The 16,287-nt window shown below is 37.4% G+C and overlaps 1 long non-coding RNA gene across 1 annotated transcript; it reads left to right on the top strand.

The window, feature by feature from the left end:
* The first annotated feature begins 11,037 nt into the window (after positions 1–11,037).
* LOC127127377 (uncharacterized) lies at positions 11,038–12,793 on the top strand. Its single transcript, XR_007805337.1, has 2 exons — positions 11,038–11,443; positions 12,536–12,793. It is a non-coding gene; the product is annotated as an uncharacterized LOC127127377 (long non-coding RNA).
* Positions 12,794–16,287: the final 3,494 nt, after the last annotated feature.

The following is a 16,287-nucleotide window of genomic DNA, read 5'->3' as shown; positions in this document are numbered from 1 at the left end:
ATAATTGTTTACTTTTTTTTATCAATAATACTAAATTTTAATAAATATTTTAATAAATAGTTATTATATTGAATCTAAAAAGATATTATGAAGAATATGGTTATTTCTATAAAACTATATATATAAAGGTACTTATGGCTTAATGGATAAGGTGTTTGACTTTTTTTTCTTGTAAAGGAATTTAAAACCAAAATAATAATATTAAACCATTATAAGTATAATAAATAAATATGAAATTTTGATGAACTTGAATATGAATTTTTTTATGAGAGTTGTTAACATATTTACCTTGTTGAGATAAATAGCTAATTTAAAATTGACAATCTTAAACCACATGGGCATTTACTCCACAAATCTCGCATAACATCAAAATCTGCACAATTATTTTCACACTTAATTTATCACTCTTTTGAAACAACGTGTTTGCTCCACCATTGGTAGTGATTTTGCACCATCTTATAAATTAAAGCATATACCTCCTCAATGCTTTTTCTCATTAATAGCCCTCCAACAATGGCATCCACTATCATTTGAGTAGTATAACTGACACCATTATAAAAGGTGTGTGATATGATTTGTTTTTCCGAACCCATGAGGGACACATCATGTTCATCTCTTTAAATATCTTCCATTTTGTCTTGGATGAAAATTCATCTTCCTTCTAAGAACATATGGTTATATTATTTCTCATTAGTGAAATTTTGCTCGGATGGAACTATTTGGTCATGAATGCTTGGGATATATCCTCACATGTGGTGATTGAATCTGAAGCTAAATAAAGTAGCCAAACTTTCACTCTATCCCTTAATGAAAAGGGAAGATACATAGTCTTTCGAAATAATTAGTAACATCATTTAATTTACAAGTGTGATGATATTTTAAAAAGATAGTTTACTTTTTGTGAATACAATAGTGGCACCAGTGCAGATAAGGGATTTAACACCAGTTTTTAAGAGATTTAATACCTGTTTTTTTCCTGTGTTGTTGTCACCGATATTGTAAGTATAATTATACACCAGTTTTAAAATAGGTATGATAAATCAATTTAACATCAATGATAAATTGGTGTTATACGAGTTATAGATAATTGTTATAACTGAGATTCGACACCTTTTTTACTCCTTCAAAAAAGTGTAACAACTTATGAATCATACCCAATTTGCTAAAAAATTGGTGTTAAAACTTTAATGGAAAGAAATTTTACTAGACACCAACTTATGACATCTATTTCTACCTATAATGGATGTGAAATGTATATACCGTACCAATTTTGTTGAAAATTGGCTGTTAAATGTTTAACGAAGATTTATTTGACCTTTCGTACCTATTTTTTCTTCATTAATTAGGTGTATAACCTTTCTTAAAATAGGTGTACTGGATATCTATCACACATTTTCTTTCCTAAAAAGTTGGGGTTATAAAAGACATCCAGTGTTTTTTTCATTTGAATTGAACCATCAACACATATTTTTCTCTAAAATGAGTGTGAAAAAATACATATCCACATCAGAATTATCTCAAAGTTTGTCTGCATGGACTTAGCAAATTCCTTGCACATAGTAACATTAGCAGAACCAAATATGGTATCATCCACATATATTTGAGCAACAATGATATCGTTTTTTAATGTTTTACAAAACAAAGTTGTATCAACCTTCCCTATGGTAAATTTATTTTCTAAAAGAAAATTTCTTAGTCTTTCATACCATGCTCTAGGAGCTTGTTTCAGACCATGCAATGATTTCTTAAGTTTGAAAAAAAAATCTAAGTTTTTAGGATATTGAAAACCAGGAGGTTGGTGTACATACGCTTATTCAGTTATGTAATCATTCAAAAATGCAATTTTAACATCCATCTGATACAAGATGATGTTATGATTAATAGTAAAAGAAGTTAAGAGACGAATAGACTCTAACCTGGAAACTGGTGTAAAGGTCTCAATATAGTCAATCCCCTCTTGCTGACTATAGCCTTGTGCAACCAGTATGGCCTTGTTTCTTACTACCTCTCCTTGTTCATTCAACTTGTTTATGAAGATCCACTTTGTCCCAATGACATGAGTTCCTGTGGGTCTACGAACAAGGGTCCACACATCATTTTCGGAGAATTGGTCCAATTCTTCCCGCATTGCCAGAATCCACTCAGTGCCCATAAGAGCTTTATCAACATATGTAGGTTCTATGAGGGACACCAAACCCAGAAGCGTCTCTTCAGAAGGTTTCAATGAGGATCTTGTTCTGACTGGTTCAAATTTATCTCCCATAATCAATTCTTCAAACTGTGAGGATCTTTGTTTGTGCTTCCTCAGAGGAGTCTGAACTTCAACAACTTCTAGTTGAATAGTTTCATAATCATTTTCCTTAGTATCTTTTGCTTATGAAGTTTTACCTTCAGAACCTGAATAAGTGATCTCCAGATCTGCAAACTTCTCAACTAGCTTTGACTTTTCAGGGTCAAGCTTATCATCAAATCTAACATGAATTGATTCCTCAACAATTCATGTTTATGTGTTGTATACTCTATAGCCTTTAGAGCGTTCAATGTATAACATAATACACTTATGTGCCTTAGAATCAAACTTGTCCAGATTGTCCTTAGTGTTAAACATAAAACAATCACATCTAAAAGGATGAAAATATGATTTGTTGGATTTTCTATTCTTCCACAATTCATAGGGAGTCTTACCCATAATAGGTCTTATAAAGATCTTATTCTAAATGTAACACCCGGTGTTGACTGCCTCTACCAAGAAATGGTTAGCCACATTAGTCTCATTGATCATGGTTCTTGCTATTTCTTGCAAAATCTTATTCTTCCTCTCTACAACTCCATTTTGTTATGGAGTTCTAGGGAAGGAAAAATCATGGGTGAAACGCCGTGAAAAATACAGAGTCGCCATCAGATTTTATTTATTCCAAAGGAAAGGGAAAATAGCGATAAAACCCCAAATGAGAGAAATGGTCTCACAACCAAGAGCGGATTCAAAAGTCGGTTATGCAAGGGGAAGGTATTAACACCCCTTACATCCATGGCATTCTATGGGAACCACTTTCTCATATCAAATGCGTATGGATGTTTATTTATCTGTAAGTTGCTTACTATCGGGAATGAGATGAAAGAATAAGATGGGGGGAGAAAATAAGTTTTAATTTAGTGTGCTTTCCAAGGATTTGGGTCCTCGTGCCTACGTATCCTCATACGTGCAATAGGGAAGTCAGAGCTTCGTAGTTCGGCTAAAAAATGAAGTATTTTCTTGGTTGTTTTTACTAAACAATATTGATGTTCGCGTGCTACTGTTCACTTGCTTGTATACTCTGTCATGGGAGCGGAAAGTATTTGCTTGTTTGCGATAAAGTGGATGCGCTTGGTTCGCACTCTAGCAGTTAAACATTACTTGCTCACACATGGCGGCTTAAGCTTTGTTCACGGTAGAACGGAAGTAACACGTCCTTATTGAAAGGTTTTGAAGAGAAATCCCTAAGGAAAATATGATTTGGTTTATTATGGTTGATTTTATGTACGGAGACAAACATCATACCCTTGGCTAGATACAGTCAACATCCCAATGACTTGGGAGTTGAGGGGACAACACTGAGGCTGCGAAAGGGCGACAATACTGAGGTTGGGAAAGGGCGACAACATTGCGGTTGGAAAAGGGGGCGGCAACACTGAGGCTGGGAAAGGGCGACAACACTACGGTTGGAAAAGAAAGCGACGACACTGAGGCTGGGAAAGGGCGACAACGCTGAGGTTGGGAAAGGCGACAACACTGCGGTTGGAAAAAGGGGCGGCAACACTAAGGTTGGAAAAAGGGGAACAACTCTGAGGCTGCAAAGAAATAAACTCACGAAAAGAGAGTTATCTCAATGGAATCATCTCCATGGAGAAGGCGACAAGGTTACGACAGGTAAGCGAAAAAGGAATGACTTTGAAAAATCTCGTCGGGGTTGCCAACTAGGAGCTTTACAAGGGTCAAAAAAGATCTTATTTTCTATTTTGTAATGCCAACGGGGGGGGGGGGGGGGGTTATGGAAAGATGCCAACGAAAATGGGTTGTTGAATAGTGCCAAGGGAGTTTTGGGCTTGCTTCTTTCTTGTTAGAGAACTTCATGCTATGCTAGATGATATGCATGAATGGAATGGTATGAATTATGCATGACAGTTTTATGCAATGATATGAGGATTTACGAATGCCCCAATCTTGGGTACGGTGAATGCTGAGAAAAATTAGCTTGGATTGTAAGGCTTTTGATTTAGGGTATGGGTTGCGTCTCGCATGACTTCCCGACACCTGATTTCTTGATATTGCTGGAGGAAGAATCTGACATGGACCTTTTGATGCCTCAAGCTGGGTCTGAAAAGCTTTCGCAGCCAGGGAGAGAACCTTCCTCTCTTTGGGATCGTCTTGCCTCAGTCTGTTGGGTATCTACACGGATTTCCCTAGTCACTAGTTATGAAGCAACTTCGTCGTAGATTATCTTAACCTGACATGCCCTAGTGCTTTGGAATTGGATTCCTATGATTAACCATCTCGGAGGGATTGACTTCTTGTGCTCTTGGGGTGGCCTGTCCTAGTATGAGCCTTGAAGAAATTTTGCCTCTGGTTGGCTGATCTTTGAGGGAATGCCCCTGACTAACTGGTCTTTAGAGAGATTTATTGAATCTCGGCGTGACTACTTCTGATCAGTCGGATCTTGTAGAGATTGCTCGATGTGACTGCCTCTGATCGATTGGATCTTGTAGTAGTTTGTCTTTCTACTCAACAGAGTCTTTAGAATTCTGCTTTGGTATGATCAAGAGAAGTGGCTTGCCCCTTCTCGACGGAGGTCTTAGGCGTTCTGCACTTTTGAATCATCAAGTTCCTCAATTAATGTTCATTGTAGCAGATTTCTGGATGTCAGATGCTCATTCACGAGTAAGACAAATTCATTTTGGAAATGCTAATGCAAATGTCACGTTTATGCTAGTTTCGAAATCCCATTATGTTCACTGGAATTATGACATATAGTGAATGAATCACTAATGAGAATGTCATATCGATACCAACACAAATGATAGGCAAATAGTTAAGGAGTCAGTTTTAACACGATTATACTGACTATAGTATGCTTTCAAACTAAACCCTACCTCAATTAGGTCTTTTAAGGGTTGTAATGTGGTCTGGTTCACGGTTTTAGAAAGAAAGGATTTAAGGCTCAAACCTATCCTAACCCACCCACTCTTCGTGATGTTCTCCAGTCCTACGTTCAACTAGTTCGATATAAGTGCTCGTCTTCCAAAAGGGATTTAGGAGTGAAAATGAACCCACGGGGTTCTCAAAGTGGCAGTCATGCACCTTTTGTTTAGTTTGTAGCCACACGATTTTGTTCTTGCTGAGGATTTTCTTATGATTCCTCTTTGTTCGGTTCGTTCTTTCATTTCCCCATTTTTTCTGGATTGACTCTGATTTACAATCCACAGGGATGCCCTAATTTTTGCCTAAGTCATTTGTTCTCAAGTTTCGACTTAGCGGGCTTTTTAATATTTTGATTTTGACTTTTTTTTACTTTTGGGAACAAATCGTGTGACATTTGTTAGATTGATGGGAATGGGTTATGACTACCTCGTGCCTCTGTGGGTTAGGGACAACCAATGTGGATTTGCGATTTCCGACCTCTCGTGAGGGATAAGATATGGTTGATCCTCAGAAAGGACACTCCTCTTTTGAAGTTTGAACGCCTGGTCAAACTAATTGATGACTACCTTGCCCCGATTTAAGATTGGGGTTTTATGTATTAGAAAGAAACTCCTACTATTTGGCTCAAAGGGGTTGACTAGGGAATATCTTCCTTATAACTCCGGTGTTTATGGATTCGAAACAATGCCTTACATTATCAGCAAGGTTCTATTCAAAAGCGTACGTCCAGTGATATCGTGTTTTCAATTTCGTCATTCTCCTTTTGATTTTGTTTAACAAAAGTTTGATATCGATGTAAAATATAAGTGGACACGAATGGATTTATTCAAAACAATGCATATTTATTTCAATGTCATTATTATTCAAAAACAAACGAGTTTATTACAAGTTAATGTTACAAATGACAAACGAGAAAAATTACACATGAAAAAATGATTAAACACACTAATGGTTACTTGAGTGATCATCCTTATTCCTCCCACAGCTTGGAGTCTTGGTGATGGCAGAAGCTGGCGGGATTGTCCCACAGATACAACTTCTTCAGATCTACCACTACTTTGACTACGGCATTGCAGATGTACTAGCCTGCACGTGGTTGTTCATAACATTTGGAACAGCTGGCGTGAACGATATAGCTTTCGAGTCAATCAAGTCTTTGACCATATGCTTCAAGGCTCTGCAGTTCTCGATATTATGCCAAGGTACTCCAGAATGGAATTCACACCTAGCATTGGCATCATAGCCTTTAGAGAGAGATGTTGGGGGAGGTCCCAACTCTCTATATTGCACCAAGGAGTCTCGAAGCAAGTGAGCAAGCAATTGACTGTACGACATCGAGATCGGGTTTATCCTTCTGCTGATAAGGGTTTTGTCGTTGTGGAGTGTAGGGTTGCTGATACTGAATCAGTGGAGGACCAGTTGGGATAGCATAGTTGGTTGCTGATACGAATTAGGTGTTACGGTTGCCACTGAATAGTATGACATTTGGTAGGCTTCAACTCCTTTTTTGGCTATTGTGGCAGCATTGGTCTCCCCCTCCTTATTTTTGGGGAATCCGAATGGGATTTCTTCCCTCCACTAGCCGCAGTGGTTGTATTTTGTATCTTACTGATCTTCAGGAAGTTCTTGATTCGCTCACCAGCGATGACCAAGTCTGAGAATCCTGAGGTAGCGCTTCCAATCATTCTATCAAGGTATGGCCCTTGAAGGGTTTCCATGAACATACCGACCAATTATTTTTCGAGAAGAGGAGGTTGGACCCTGGCAGCTAGGTCCCTCCAACTTTGGGCATATTCCTTGAATGATTCTTTTGGTTTCTGAGCAAGTCTTTAGAGCTGAGTCTGATTATCAACCATGTCTAAATTATATTGATAATTCTTTAGGAAGGCTTCAGCGAGTTCCCTCTAGGTTCGTATATGCGTGCGCTCAAGCTGCATATACCATTCGAAAGAAGCCTCGCTAAGACTGTCTTGGAAAAGTGCATTAAGAGTTTCTCATCGTCAGAATAAGCGACCATCTTTCTACAAAAAGCTAGGATGTGGGTCTTCGGGCAGGTGATCCCTTGATACTTTTCAAAGTTTGTAACCTTGAACTTCAGAGGAATTTTCACGCCTTGCACTAGGCACATGTCGGCGACATCTAACCCAAAAGTATCGGGACTTTCTATCGCCTTTAGTTTGTCCTCCATCATACTAAATTTTCGTTCGAGGTCAGGTGGAGAAGGACCAAATGCATCATATACCGAATCATCCCTTGTAGTGAAGAAAGGATCCTAATGGTCGTCAATCTCAGATTGAGCTCTCCCATTGACATGGATGTTGAATGCCTGAGCAACATTTTGATACACTGGGACTCTCTCGGGAGGTGGTTGAGTTACGACCGGTGTACCAACTCTTTCTGGTGGATTCACCGGTATTGTCATAACAACAGGGTTGGCAGCGATAACTCTCATATTAGCCTGATGCATTTCCTCTTGTCCTATAGCCAAAGCTTGGATGGCTTCAAAAAGCTTATCCATCTGGGCTTTCACAGTGGCCATATCTTCCCTTATAACAACTTGGCTTTGCTTCCACTGATCCATGAGAAGCTTTTGATTACTGCGCGTGTTGTATGAATGTCGGGAAGTCAGCTTGACTGTAGCAGGTTCTAGACAAAGGCCAAACAACAATGAGTCTTCTTGAGTAGGTATGATGAAATGCAAGTATGAATGCAACATGTTTTTATGTTCCCAAAGGAATGCATATGTTGAATGATATGATGAAATGGCATGCAACATCATTGATCCAAGGGTTCACAACATCCTGGAAAAATCTGATCGTGAAGCTCAAGGTATGTTAAAGGTTTATTTCCCTACAATAAACAACCATGTCCCCTCACCAGGTGAGTACTAAGACTTATGAAAATGCTTAGATTCACGGATCATGAGGCGAAAGTATCGTTATCGCCACAAGATGACTTGTGATTTAACAATGCCTTCGAGATGATCTCCTCTAATTGAGGTTTCCCTCAACTTCGAAAGCCATGGGTTGTCTAAGGTCCTTGGATTCATAGACTCTCTTTGGAAGAATGGCGGTCAGCGCAAATGTGACTCACGTGTCAGCAAAACTCCAAAAAGGAATCTATTCCAAGTGGGATGTTCGTGTCTCCCTCTCAAGGCAACTACGTCTGATAGGTCAACATGAAGTCCCTCATATCTTATGTATACTCTCTAAGCCTGTGTATTGGGATTTTCACTCAAATAGTAGATCTAATCCCACAGTATCACAACAAGATACATATAACAGGAATATACATAACATGAATAGATAAATAAAATAAACGATAACAGAAGTAAACATCCAAGGAAAAGGATACAGGAAAGCTAGGCTTGACTCGCTTATGGGCACTCTATATTGTCCCCAGCAGAGTCGCCAGCTGAAACGCCGCGAAAAATACAGAGTCGCCATCGGATTTTATTTATTCCAAAGGAAAGGAAAAATAACGATAAAACCCCAAATGAGAGAAATGGTCTTGCAAACAAGAGCGGATTCGGAAGTCGGTTATGCAAGGGGAAGGTATTAGCACCCCTCACATCCATGGTATTCCATGGGAACCACTTGTTTGTATCAAATGTGTATGTATGTTTATTTATCTGTAAGTTGCTTGCTATCGGGAATGATATGAAAGAATAAGATTGGGGGAGAAAATAAGTTTTAATTTAGTGCGCTCGCCAAGGATTTGGGCCCTCGTGCCTACGTATCCCCATACGTGCAATAGGGAAGTCAGAGCTTCGTAGTTCGACTCAAAATGAAGTATTTGTTTGGTTGTTTTTACTGAACAATATTGATGTTCACGTGCTACTGTTCACTTGCTTGTATACTCTATCATGGGAGCGAAAAGTATTTGCTTGTTTGCGATAAAATGGATACGCTTGGTTCGCACTCTAGCAGTTAAACATTACTTGCTCACACATGGAGGCTTAAGCTTTGTTCACGGTAGAACGGAAGTAACACGTCCTTATTGAAAGGTTTTGAAGAGAAATCCCTAAGGCAGAATATGATTTGATTTGTTAGGGTTGATTTTATGTACAGAGACAAGCATCAGACCCTAGGCTAGATACAATCAACGGTCCAATAACTCGGGAGTTGAGGGGACAATGTTGTCCTAGCCACTCTTTTTCGTTCAAAAAAGAGATTTGAATTGTGAAAGAAGTCTGGCAAGTCTAATCGTTGGAACTTAGAGGGAGACAAGGATCTGACCCTTGACTAAGTACGATCAACGATCAAATTACTTGGGTATTGAGAGAACAATAAAGTCCTGACTATTCTTTTTCATACTCATATCACTTAGATCTAACTTGTTTGAATCATTAGATGTTTTAAGTGGGAAAGTGTCAGGTCCTCATGCTAGGTACGTCCGTCAACCCAATTACTTGAATGTTATGTAAAAGCACGTACACCCCATTTGGTATTCCAATTTGTTATGAAAATATTTTGAAAAAGGTACTTGACGTTGGATCAAGCATTTGAATTTTTTATGAAAAATAGTGAGTGAAGAATGGAGGTGAGAGATGGAATAAGGTTGAGAAGAGATTGGAGAAGAGATAATAGAATGGGTCGTGGAGTGGATGGGAAATGCTTGACATTGGATCAAGTATTCATGTTACAATGGTGTGAGTTTTATTCGGAAAACAACTTGACGTTGAATCAAGTACCTTTTGTTTCCTTTGAAATGCTTTGTTTATCATTTTGTATTTTATCTTAGTTATTAACATGCATGGTAAACTAACTAGAAAGCAATAAATCTAATATATTACATGACTATGGGGTGAGGGAAATTTGACCCACAATGGGGGGATGGATCCATACAATACAATAAAAGAGAATGAAAGGAAAATACAAGTTATAAACTACTAAACTATGTACCATGCCTAAGGCATACAAGTGACATGGTACTTCAAACAATATAAAGCTATTGAATGAAAATGAAATGGTTAGGAGCATGGCTAGCTACGAGTGAGATTGCATCTCAAAGTCACACATGGACACAAAATAACAAACGGGTTAGCATGAGATTAAGTCGAATGAATGAGAATGATGCAATAATATGTAAATACATACAATGGTTAGAATCGATTCAAAAGGTAATGGATTAATCAATGAAAAATAATCAAAGATCTATCATGTGATCAAGGAAAATGAAACTAAGCATACAAAGTATTCGTTACCTAAATTGAAATGGGATTTTCAATTTACAATACGATCATAAACCAAAGGAATCGATTAAATGTCAAATTAAAGTGAGCATTAAACCTACAAATTAGAATCTACCTAAACATGAATTAGGATCCAACTAACATGGAAAATTCACAATCCAAATCACAACTTCATCTAATGAACATGACCATGACAAACATAAGGTGATATACAAATCGAAATGGAAAATTAACCTAATGGAAAATTCTTGATAAAATCTACACTTAAGCATGTTAATCTAATCATGAATTAAATCAACAAAAATGGATTAACCAAAATCTAATGGCAAGTGATATCAAAGCATGGCAAGGTTACACAAACTATTGAATTAAGTTCTGAAAAATTAAGATCAAAATTTAACTAATTTCTAACCAAACCTAATTAATCCTAACTATGACTTAATCTAATTACTCACTAGAATTATGTTAATTACTAATTATTGAAATCTAAAAACCCTAATTTTAACAAGATCAAAAATTTTAGCAGCATGATTAATCAAGAAAAAACAGGATTAACATAAATTAGACAAAGAGATTAAACAAAACTAATGGGGATTAGCAAAGTTTTAATCAAGCATTAATGGGCCCTAGGGGTGTTAATATGGATTGGGATATGAAGATTACAAACGTTTGGGGCCAAAAAGCCCAATTTCCCAATTCAAATCTCAACCGAACGCGGAGCCGCGGTAACCGCACGGCCCAGAAACGATTCCGGAGAAGCACCACGACGCATACCTCAACTCCAACTTTCGAACGCAGTGAAACAAGAAAAAAAAAACGGGGAAGCAACAGTGAATCTGATCCTCTTCAGAATCGAAAACTCCTTGCGCAAGGAATTGAAACAAATCCAAGGAAGGAAGAACCTACCGAATTCGATGTAAGCTCAGGGCGATGCGTTCGCTATTCTTCAATCGTTGCATGTTGAATCATTCCTCAATTCTTTTGTCGTTGTTCTTATTCTAAGATGAAGAATGTTGCATTGTGGATTGAGTTGACGCTGAAGACAAGTGGTCCGGCTTCGTGCGCGTGAACTAGTATGCCTCCTTTTTCGTTTTTCGTCTTCTCCTGTTTCTGTTTTTGTTCTTCTGTTTCTGAACTTTCTTCTATTCTCTTGTTCTGTTCCTATGTGTTATTCCATTTCTCGATTCCGCTCCCGCATTTTGGATCTTTCGGTCCCGTATGAGTTCGTGTTGTTGTTCTGTTATGAGATTGGGGAAAGGGATCGAGAGATTTACAGGTTCTTTATCTTCTCAGTTGATGGTGGTTGAAGAGGTTATATGGAGTTTGGTTTTTTCTTCGTGATTGAAGGAGATTCGTGAAGGGTTGAGGGTGAGGTTGAAGAAGAGGTTATGGAGGTTATTGAAGGTTATTGAAGAAGGTTCGTGAAAGGTTGAGGGTGGGTTTGTTGAATCATGGTGAAGAAGATGGAGAGGGTGAAGAAGAGGATGGAGAGTAATTTGGTTCAGGTTTTTATGGTGAAGGGGTTGAAGAAGTTGTTATGGATTAGTTGGAGTTGTGAAGGTTCTTGTAGAAGGTTGAAAATGGAAGATGGTTTTGAGGGGAGAAGATCACGAATGGGTTGAGAGTTGTGGTGTGAATTTTGGATTCAATCCCATTCTGTTAGAGGAAGGAAGGCTTAAAACAGTTGCGACTTCTCCCTCTTTGAAGATGGATTCATTACTGTTATATAGTGTTTCGGTGAAAAATGAAGAGCAGTTTTCGAGTCAAGGGGTTAGAATTTTCTTTTGTACATCCGTTTCTGTTTCATTTTGTCTTCTCTCATTTCCCAAGTCCGATTGTGCAGTTATCTTTCGGTTACAAGTTATTGAGGAGTTGCTAGGGGTTGAAAATCTGTTTTGGGAATCGGTTAGAGGTTGGAAAATCGGTTGCAGGTTGGTTGAAGGTTGTTATATCGGTTTTCAGTTGTATGGAATTGATTGAATTCTTCTGCGGAATTAGAGGTTGGAAACTCTGTTTTGGACGTGAGATTCCGGAATTTCCGTTTATTTTCAATTGCTATTCTCCTTCCCAAATTCTGTTATAACTTGTCGGATTTCCTTTATGAAGTTTATTAGGAGTTTTGTGATGAATCTTGTTATGCCACTAACCGAATGTTGTGGATGCAGGTTGGCCATGGGCTTGGAGTGTTGGTTTGAAGTTCATTACTCGCTTGGAGTTCTTGGGATCTATTGGATTCATAATTGTTGTGTTAGATGTTTTCTTGTAGGAAAGGATGTAATGCATGATTATGGTTTTGACATTGAACTGGAATGGCATGTGCGTTAAAATGCTGTATTATTGTAATGAGATGAAGTATTGTATTTATGAATGTATTAACGAGGTAATTGAAAATTGAAATGAATGAGATGTTATTAATGTATATATATATAGAAATTGGCTCGTAAATGCATGGATAGCTGAATTGAATTTGGCTCATAAATGATTAGAATGATTTAAAATGAAAAGGTGAAAATTGGATTAAAAGTGTTGGTGGATATGAAAATGGATTGTTTAATGGTAAATTGGATTTGAATTGGATAAATGGGCTTAAGTAAACTTAACCACCATAGCCCATCAAAAAACAAAAATCCAAAATGGTTGAACTTTTAACAATAAATCGAAATCGAAAACTTGATTTTCAAAATGACCCGATGACTTCTAAAATTAATCATTAAAAATCAAATTTAAATTTCAAAACTCGAATCCAACCTCAAGCAAACAATTTAAACTTCAAAAATTAATTTGAGGTTTAAAGTCAATTTGAAGATAAGATCAACTTGGAAAAATATTATGACACAATGATAAAATGAAGAATGCATATGCAATGGATTGATGAATCCCAATGACAAGACCTGTAAATCATGCACTAGAAACAAATAACCCAGAACCACGCGTCTGATCAAGAATAGACTCGGATCCAAGAATAAGATGAGGCACACAACCACATGGACACCTGATTAACTAAATACGTGGCAAACCCTGATGATCAAATGCCTCAAGATAGGTGATTCACCATGTACATGAAAGTGTCAGGAAGTTAGGGTCTCCAAATCAAAGCACACCACCATTAGGGTTTCTAGTCAATCCCAAGATCAAGGCACCAGTTATCCAATCCAAGTTCAGAAACCAAAAGGTCCTCCAATGGCGTGAACCAAGCTGTAAGACCCCAATTTTGTCCCTAAGATCCCTCATAGCATCATAACATTGCATTGCATAGCCTCAAGGATCATTGAGCATCTTAGTCCCTTTTACCTTTGGGTGGGACTCCTTGTGAGTGGTTTGAGATCACCAGGCATGCTTGAATTGTATATCATTGCTTTTCTCATTTTATTTACTAACCAAAAACACAAAAATATGTCACTAACATCTTTTGTTTATAGCTTGAGCAATCACAAAGTCCCAAGCTTCAAGGAGATCATTTGTGCAAAGACTGGGTCAAGAGGAGATGGTAGCAAGTATGGTAATGGTTCCCAAAGCTCCCATCCATAAAATATGCCTCCCTAGTATCTCAATTCATCATGTTTGATCAAAGCAAGTCAAAGGGTTTGAGGTTTGTTCCCCAGAGAAGCCCTAATTCATCTGTGCATCACAATGCCTTGCTCATGAAGCAACCTCAGCCCATGATCAAATACAATCAAGGTAAGTTCTTTAATTCATCATTTCATACATATTTGAACTTATTTGAGTGTCCTCAATCATCAATTCATCAAGATATGGGGTGTGGACTTGAAAAGTTGATCAGTCAATTCATCTAACTATTTTGAAATGCACTGAGACCTAACTTTTTATGTGTTGGTCAAATGTATATGGTTACAAAAGCAAAAATGTTCTTAAGGACAATATGAACAACTTTCATGTTCATCAAAATTTGATTTGAAACTTGGAAGACCATCTGCCATTCCAATACATTATAGGTCATTTTGACTGAAACCCTAATTTTGGGTCAACTTCCCAAGAACATAACTCACTCATTGTTTATGATTTTGAGGTGGGATCAAATGAATTGGAAAGCTTAAGATATCTACGTCAAATTTTATGTTGAACAAAATTTCAAAATCTCAAAGGAAATACATGTGATAATGCAAGACATTATAGGTCCTTTTGGGTCAAAGGCATTAAAAGTCAAAAAAGTTCAACTTCAAGTGCCCATAACTCTTTCATCAAAAATCCAAATGATACAAAATGTAAGTCCATTTTGATTGTCTTCAAAAGATCTACAACTTTTACGTTGGAGGTTTTTTCATTTGAAGCTTGCATCAGCAAAACAGAAGGGATTGAAAGTTGGCCAATTTTAGAAACCTTGCCTTGACATGTTTTGCACATCACACTTTAAACTCAAATTTCATAAATTTCCACATTCCAAATGGATTTTTGACCAACATAACATTTGTTCCTCATACAAAGACCTTTCCAACCATTACTCACATGGCTACATTTGGATTTGGCAAATATCATTTTCGAAGAGAAGAACTTTAAGTGCATTTTTGGGAAACTTGATTCAATTACCATGCATGAGCTGATTGCATCAAAATTGCACGTCCATTTCATTCACTCATGATCTCAGCTTGCCAATCCATGTGGAATTGGGCCCTCCATGCGCCTGTACAGGCCCATGCATGGAGGCCCCCTTCATTCATGCAAGCTTGAAATCACACTTTCAGCATGGCATTGGCTATAAATACATGGCATGTGAGCTTCCATTGGACACCCTAATTCTACCTGAAACGCTGCAAAATTTTCTCCATAGCCATCACTAAAGGAATTTTCACTTTTCTCTAAAAAATTCAGATCTGAATTTCAACTACATTGGTTGATTTTCAGACCTATAATTCCTTAGCCTTGCTTCCTCTTCATCACTAGATCTCATTGCAAGCCTCAGTTGTGAAGGATCGTGCCTCTAAGACCTATATTTCAAAGGTAGTTAACAGAACTTTTCCTCTTCGAAACTCTCTGATCCTTGCTCATTTCTTGTGTTCCTTGGTGTGGCTGAAGTCCTCTCAATAGAGGCATTTGATTTGTGCTTTCAATTTTGCAAAAACATGAAGTTCATGATGAACACCATCATACTTCCAGCTCTGATTTCTCCGTTTATAGGGATCTAGAGTGGAAGTGCATGGTATAGGAGTGATGTACATCACTTCCTCTTTCGATTGATATATAGATCACTTCATTTGGTGGCCATTTTCGTTTCTGCATTTTTTGAAGTGGCCGGAGGTTGGCCGGAGAAGACGGTGGCGCTGGCCACCGTCTGGTCTCCAGATTAAATCACAGCCGTGCATTTCCATTTCCAGATTTGATCTGATCCGTCCAATGTTATGACCTAATTAATGGCTAAGTGTGATTGCATTGACTAGTGTGTTTGGTGGACGCGCGCGTATGATCCGTCTGATGCGCCAGCTCAATTAATGAGCCATCATCCAACGCCTCACATTTTTTCTCATATTTTAATTTTCTGATTTTAATTTCTTTAATTCCTTTTATTTCAAAAAATCATATCTCTTTCATTTTTAATCCAAAAAATATGGGACCAATTGCATTATTTCTCAAATAAATTCTAGTTTCTATTTCTGATTTTTAATATTTTTTATTTCATCATTTGATATTTTTTGTGAATTTTCTCTTTTCTGGTTATTTTTAATTCATTTTAAATAGTTTTTTATATTCGAAAAATACAAAAATATTTTCCTAACCTATTTGAATGATGATGGATCTATGAAAAATATTCTCATCAATTTTTGAATTGATTTGAGATTTACTTGAGATTTTAGTTCAATTAGGTTATTTTTATTCATTTTTAATTGATAAAAAATAGTTTCTGACTTTTAAAAATGCTGAATTTTTTTGTCAAACTTTGTTTGACCTTGTTGAACTTAGGATA

This window comes from Lathyrus oleraceus, chromosome 3, assembly GCF_024323335.1.
Source record: "Lathyrus oleraceus cultivar Zhongwan6 chromosome 3, CAAS_Psat_ZW6_1.0, whole genome shotgun sequence".
Taxonomy (NCBI): domain Eukaryota; kingdom Viridiplantae; phylum Streptophyta; class Magnoliopsida; order Fabales; family Fabaceae; genus Lathyrus; species Lathyrus oleraceus.
The sequence above is the reverse complement of the archived record's forward strand: the minus strand, read 5'-3'. Positions and strand labels throughout refer to the sequence as shown.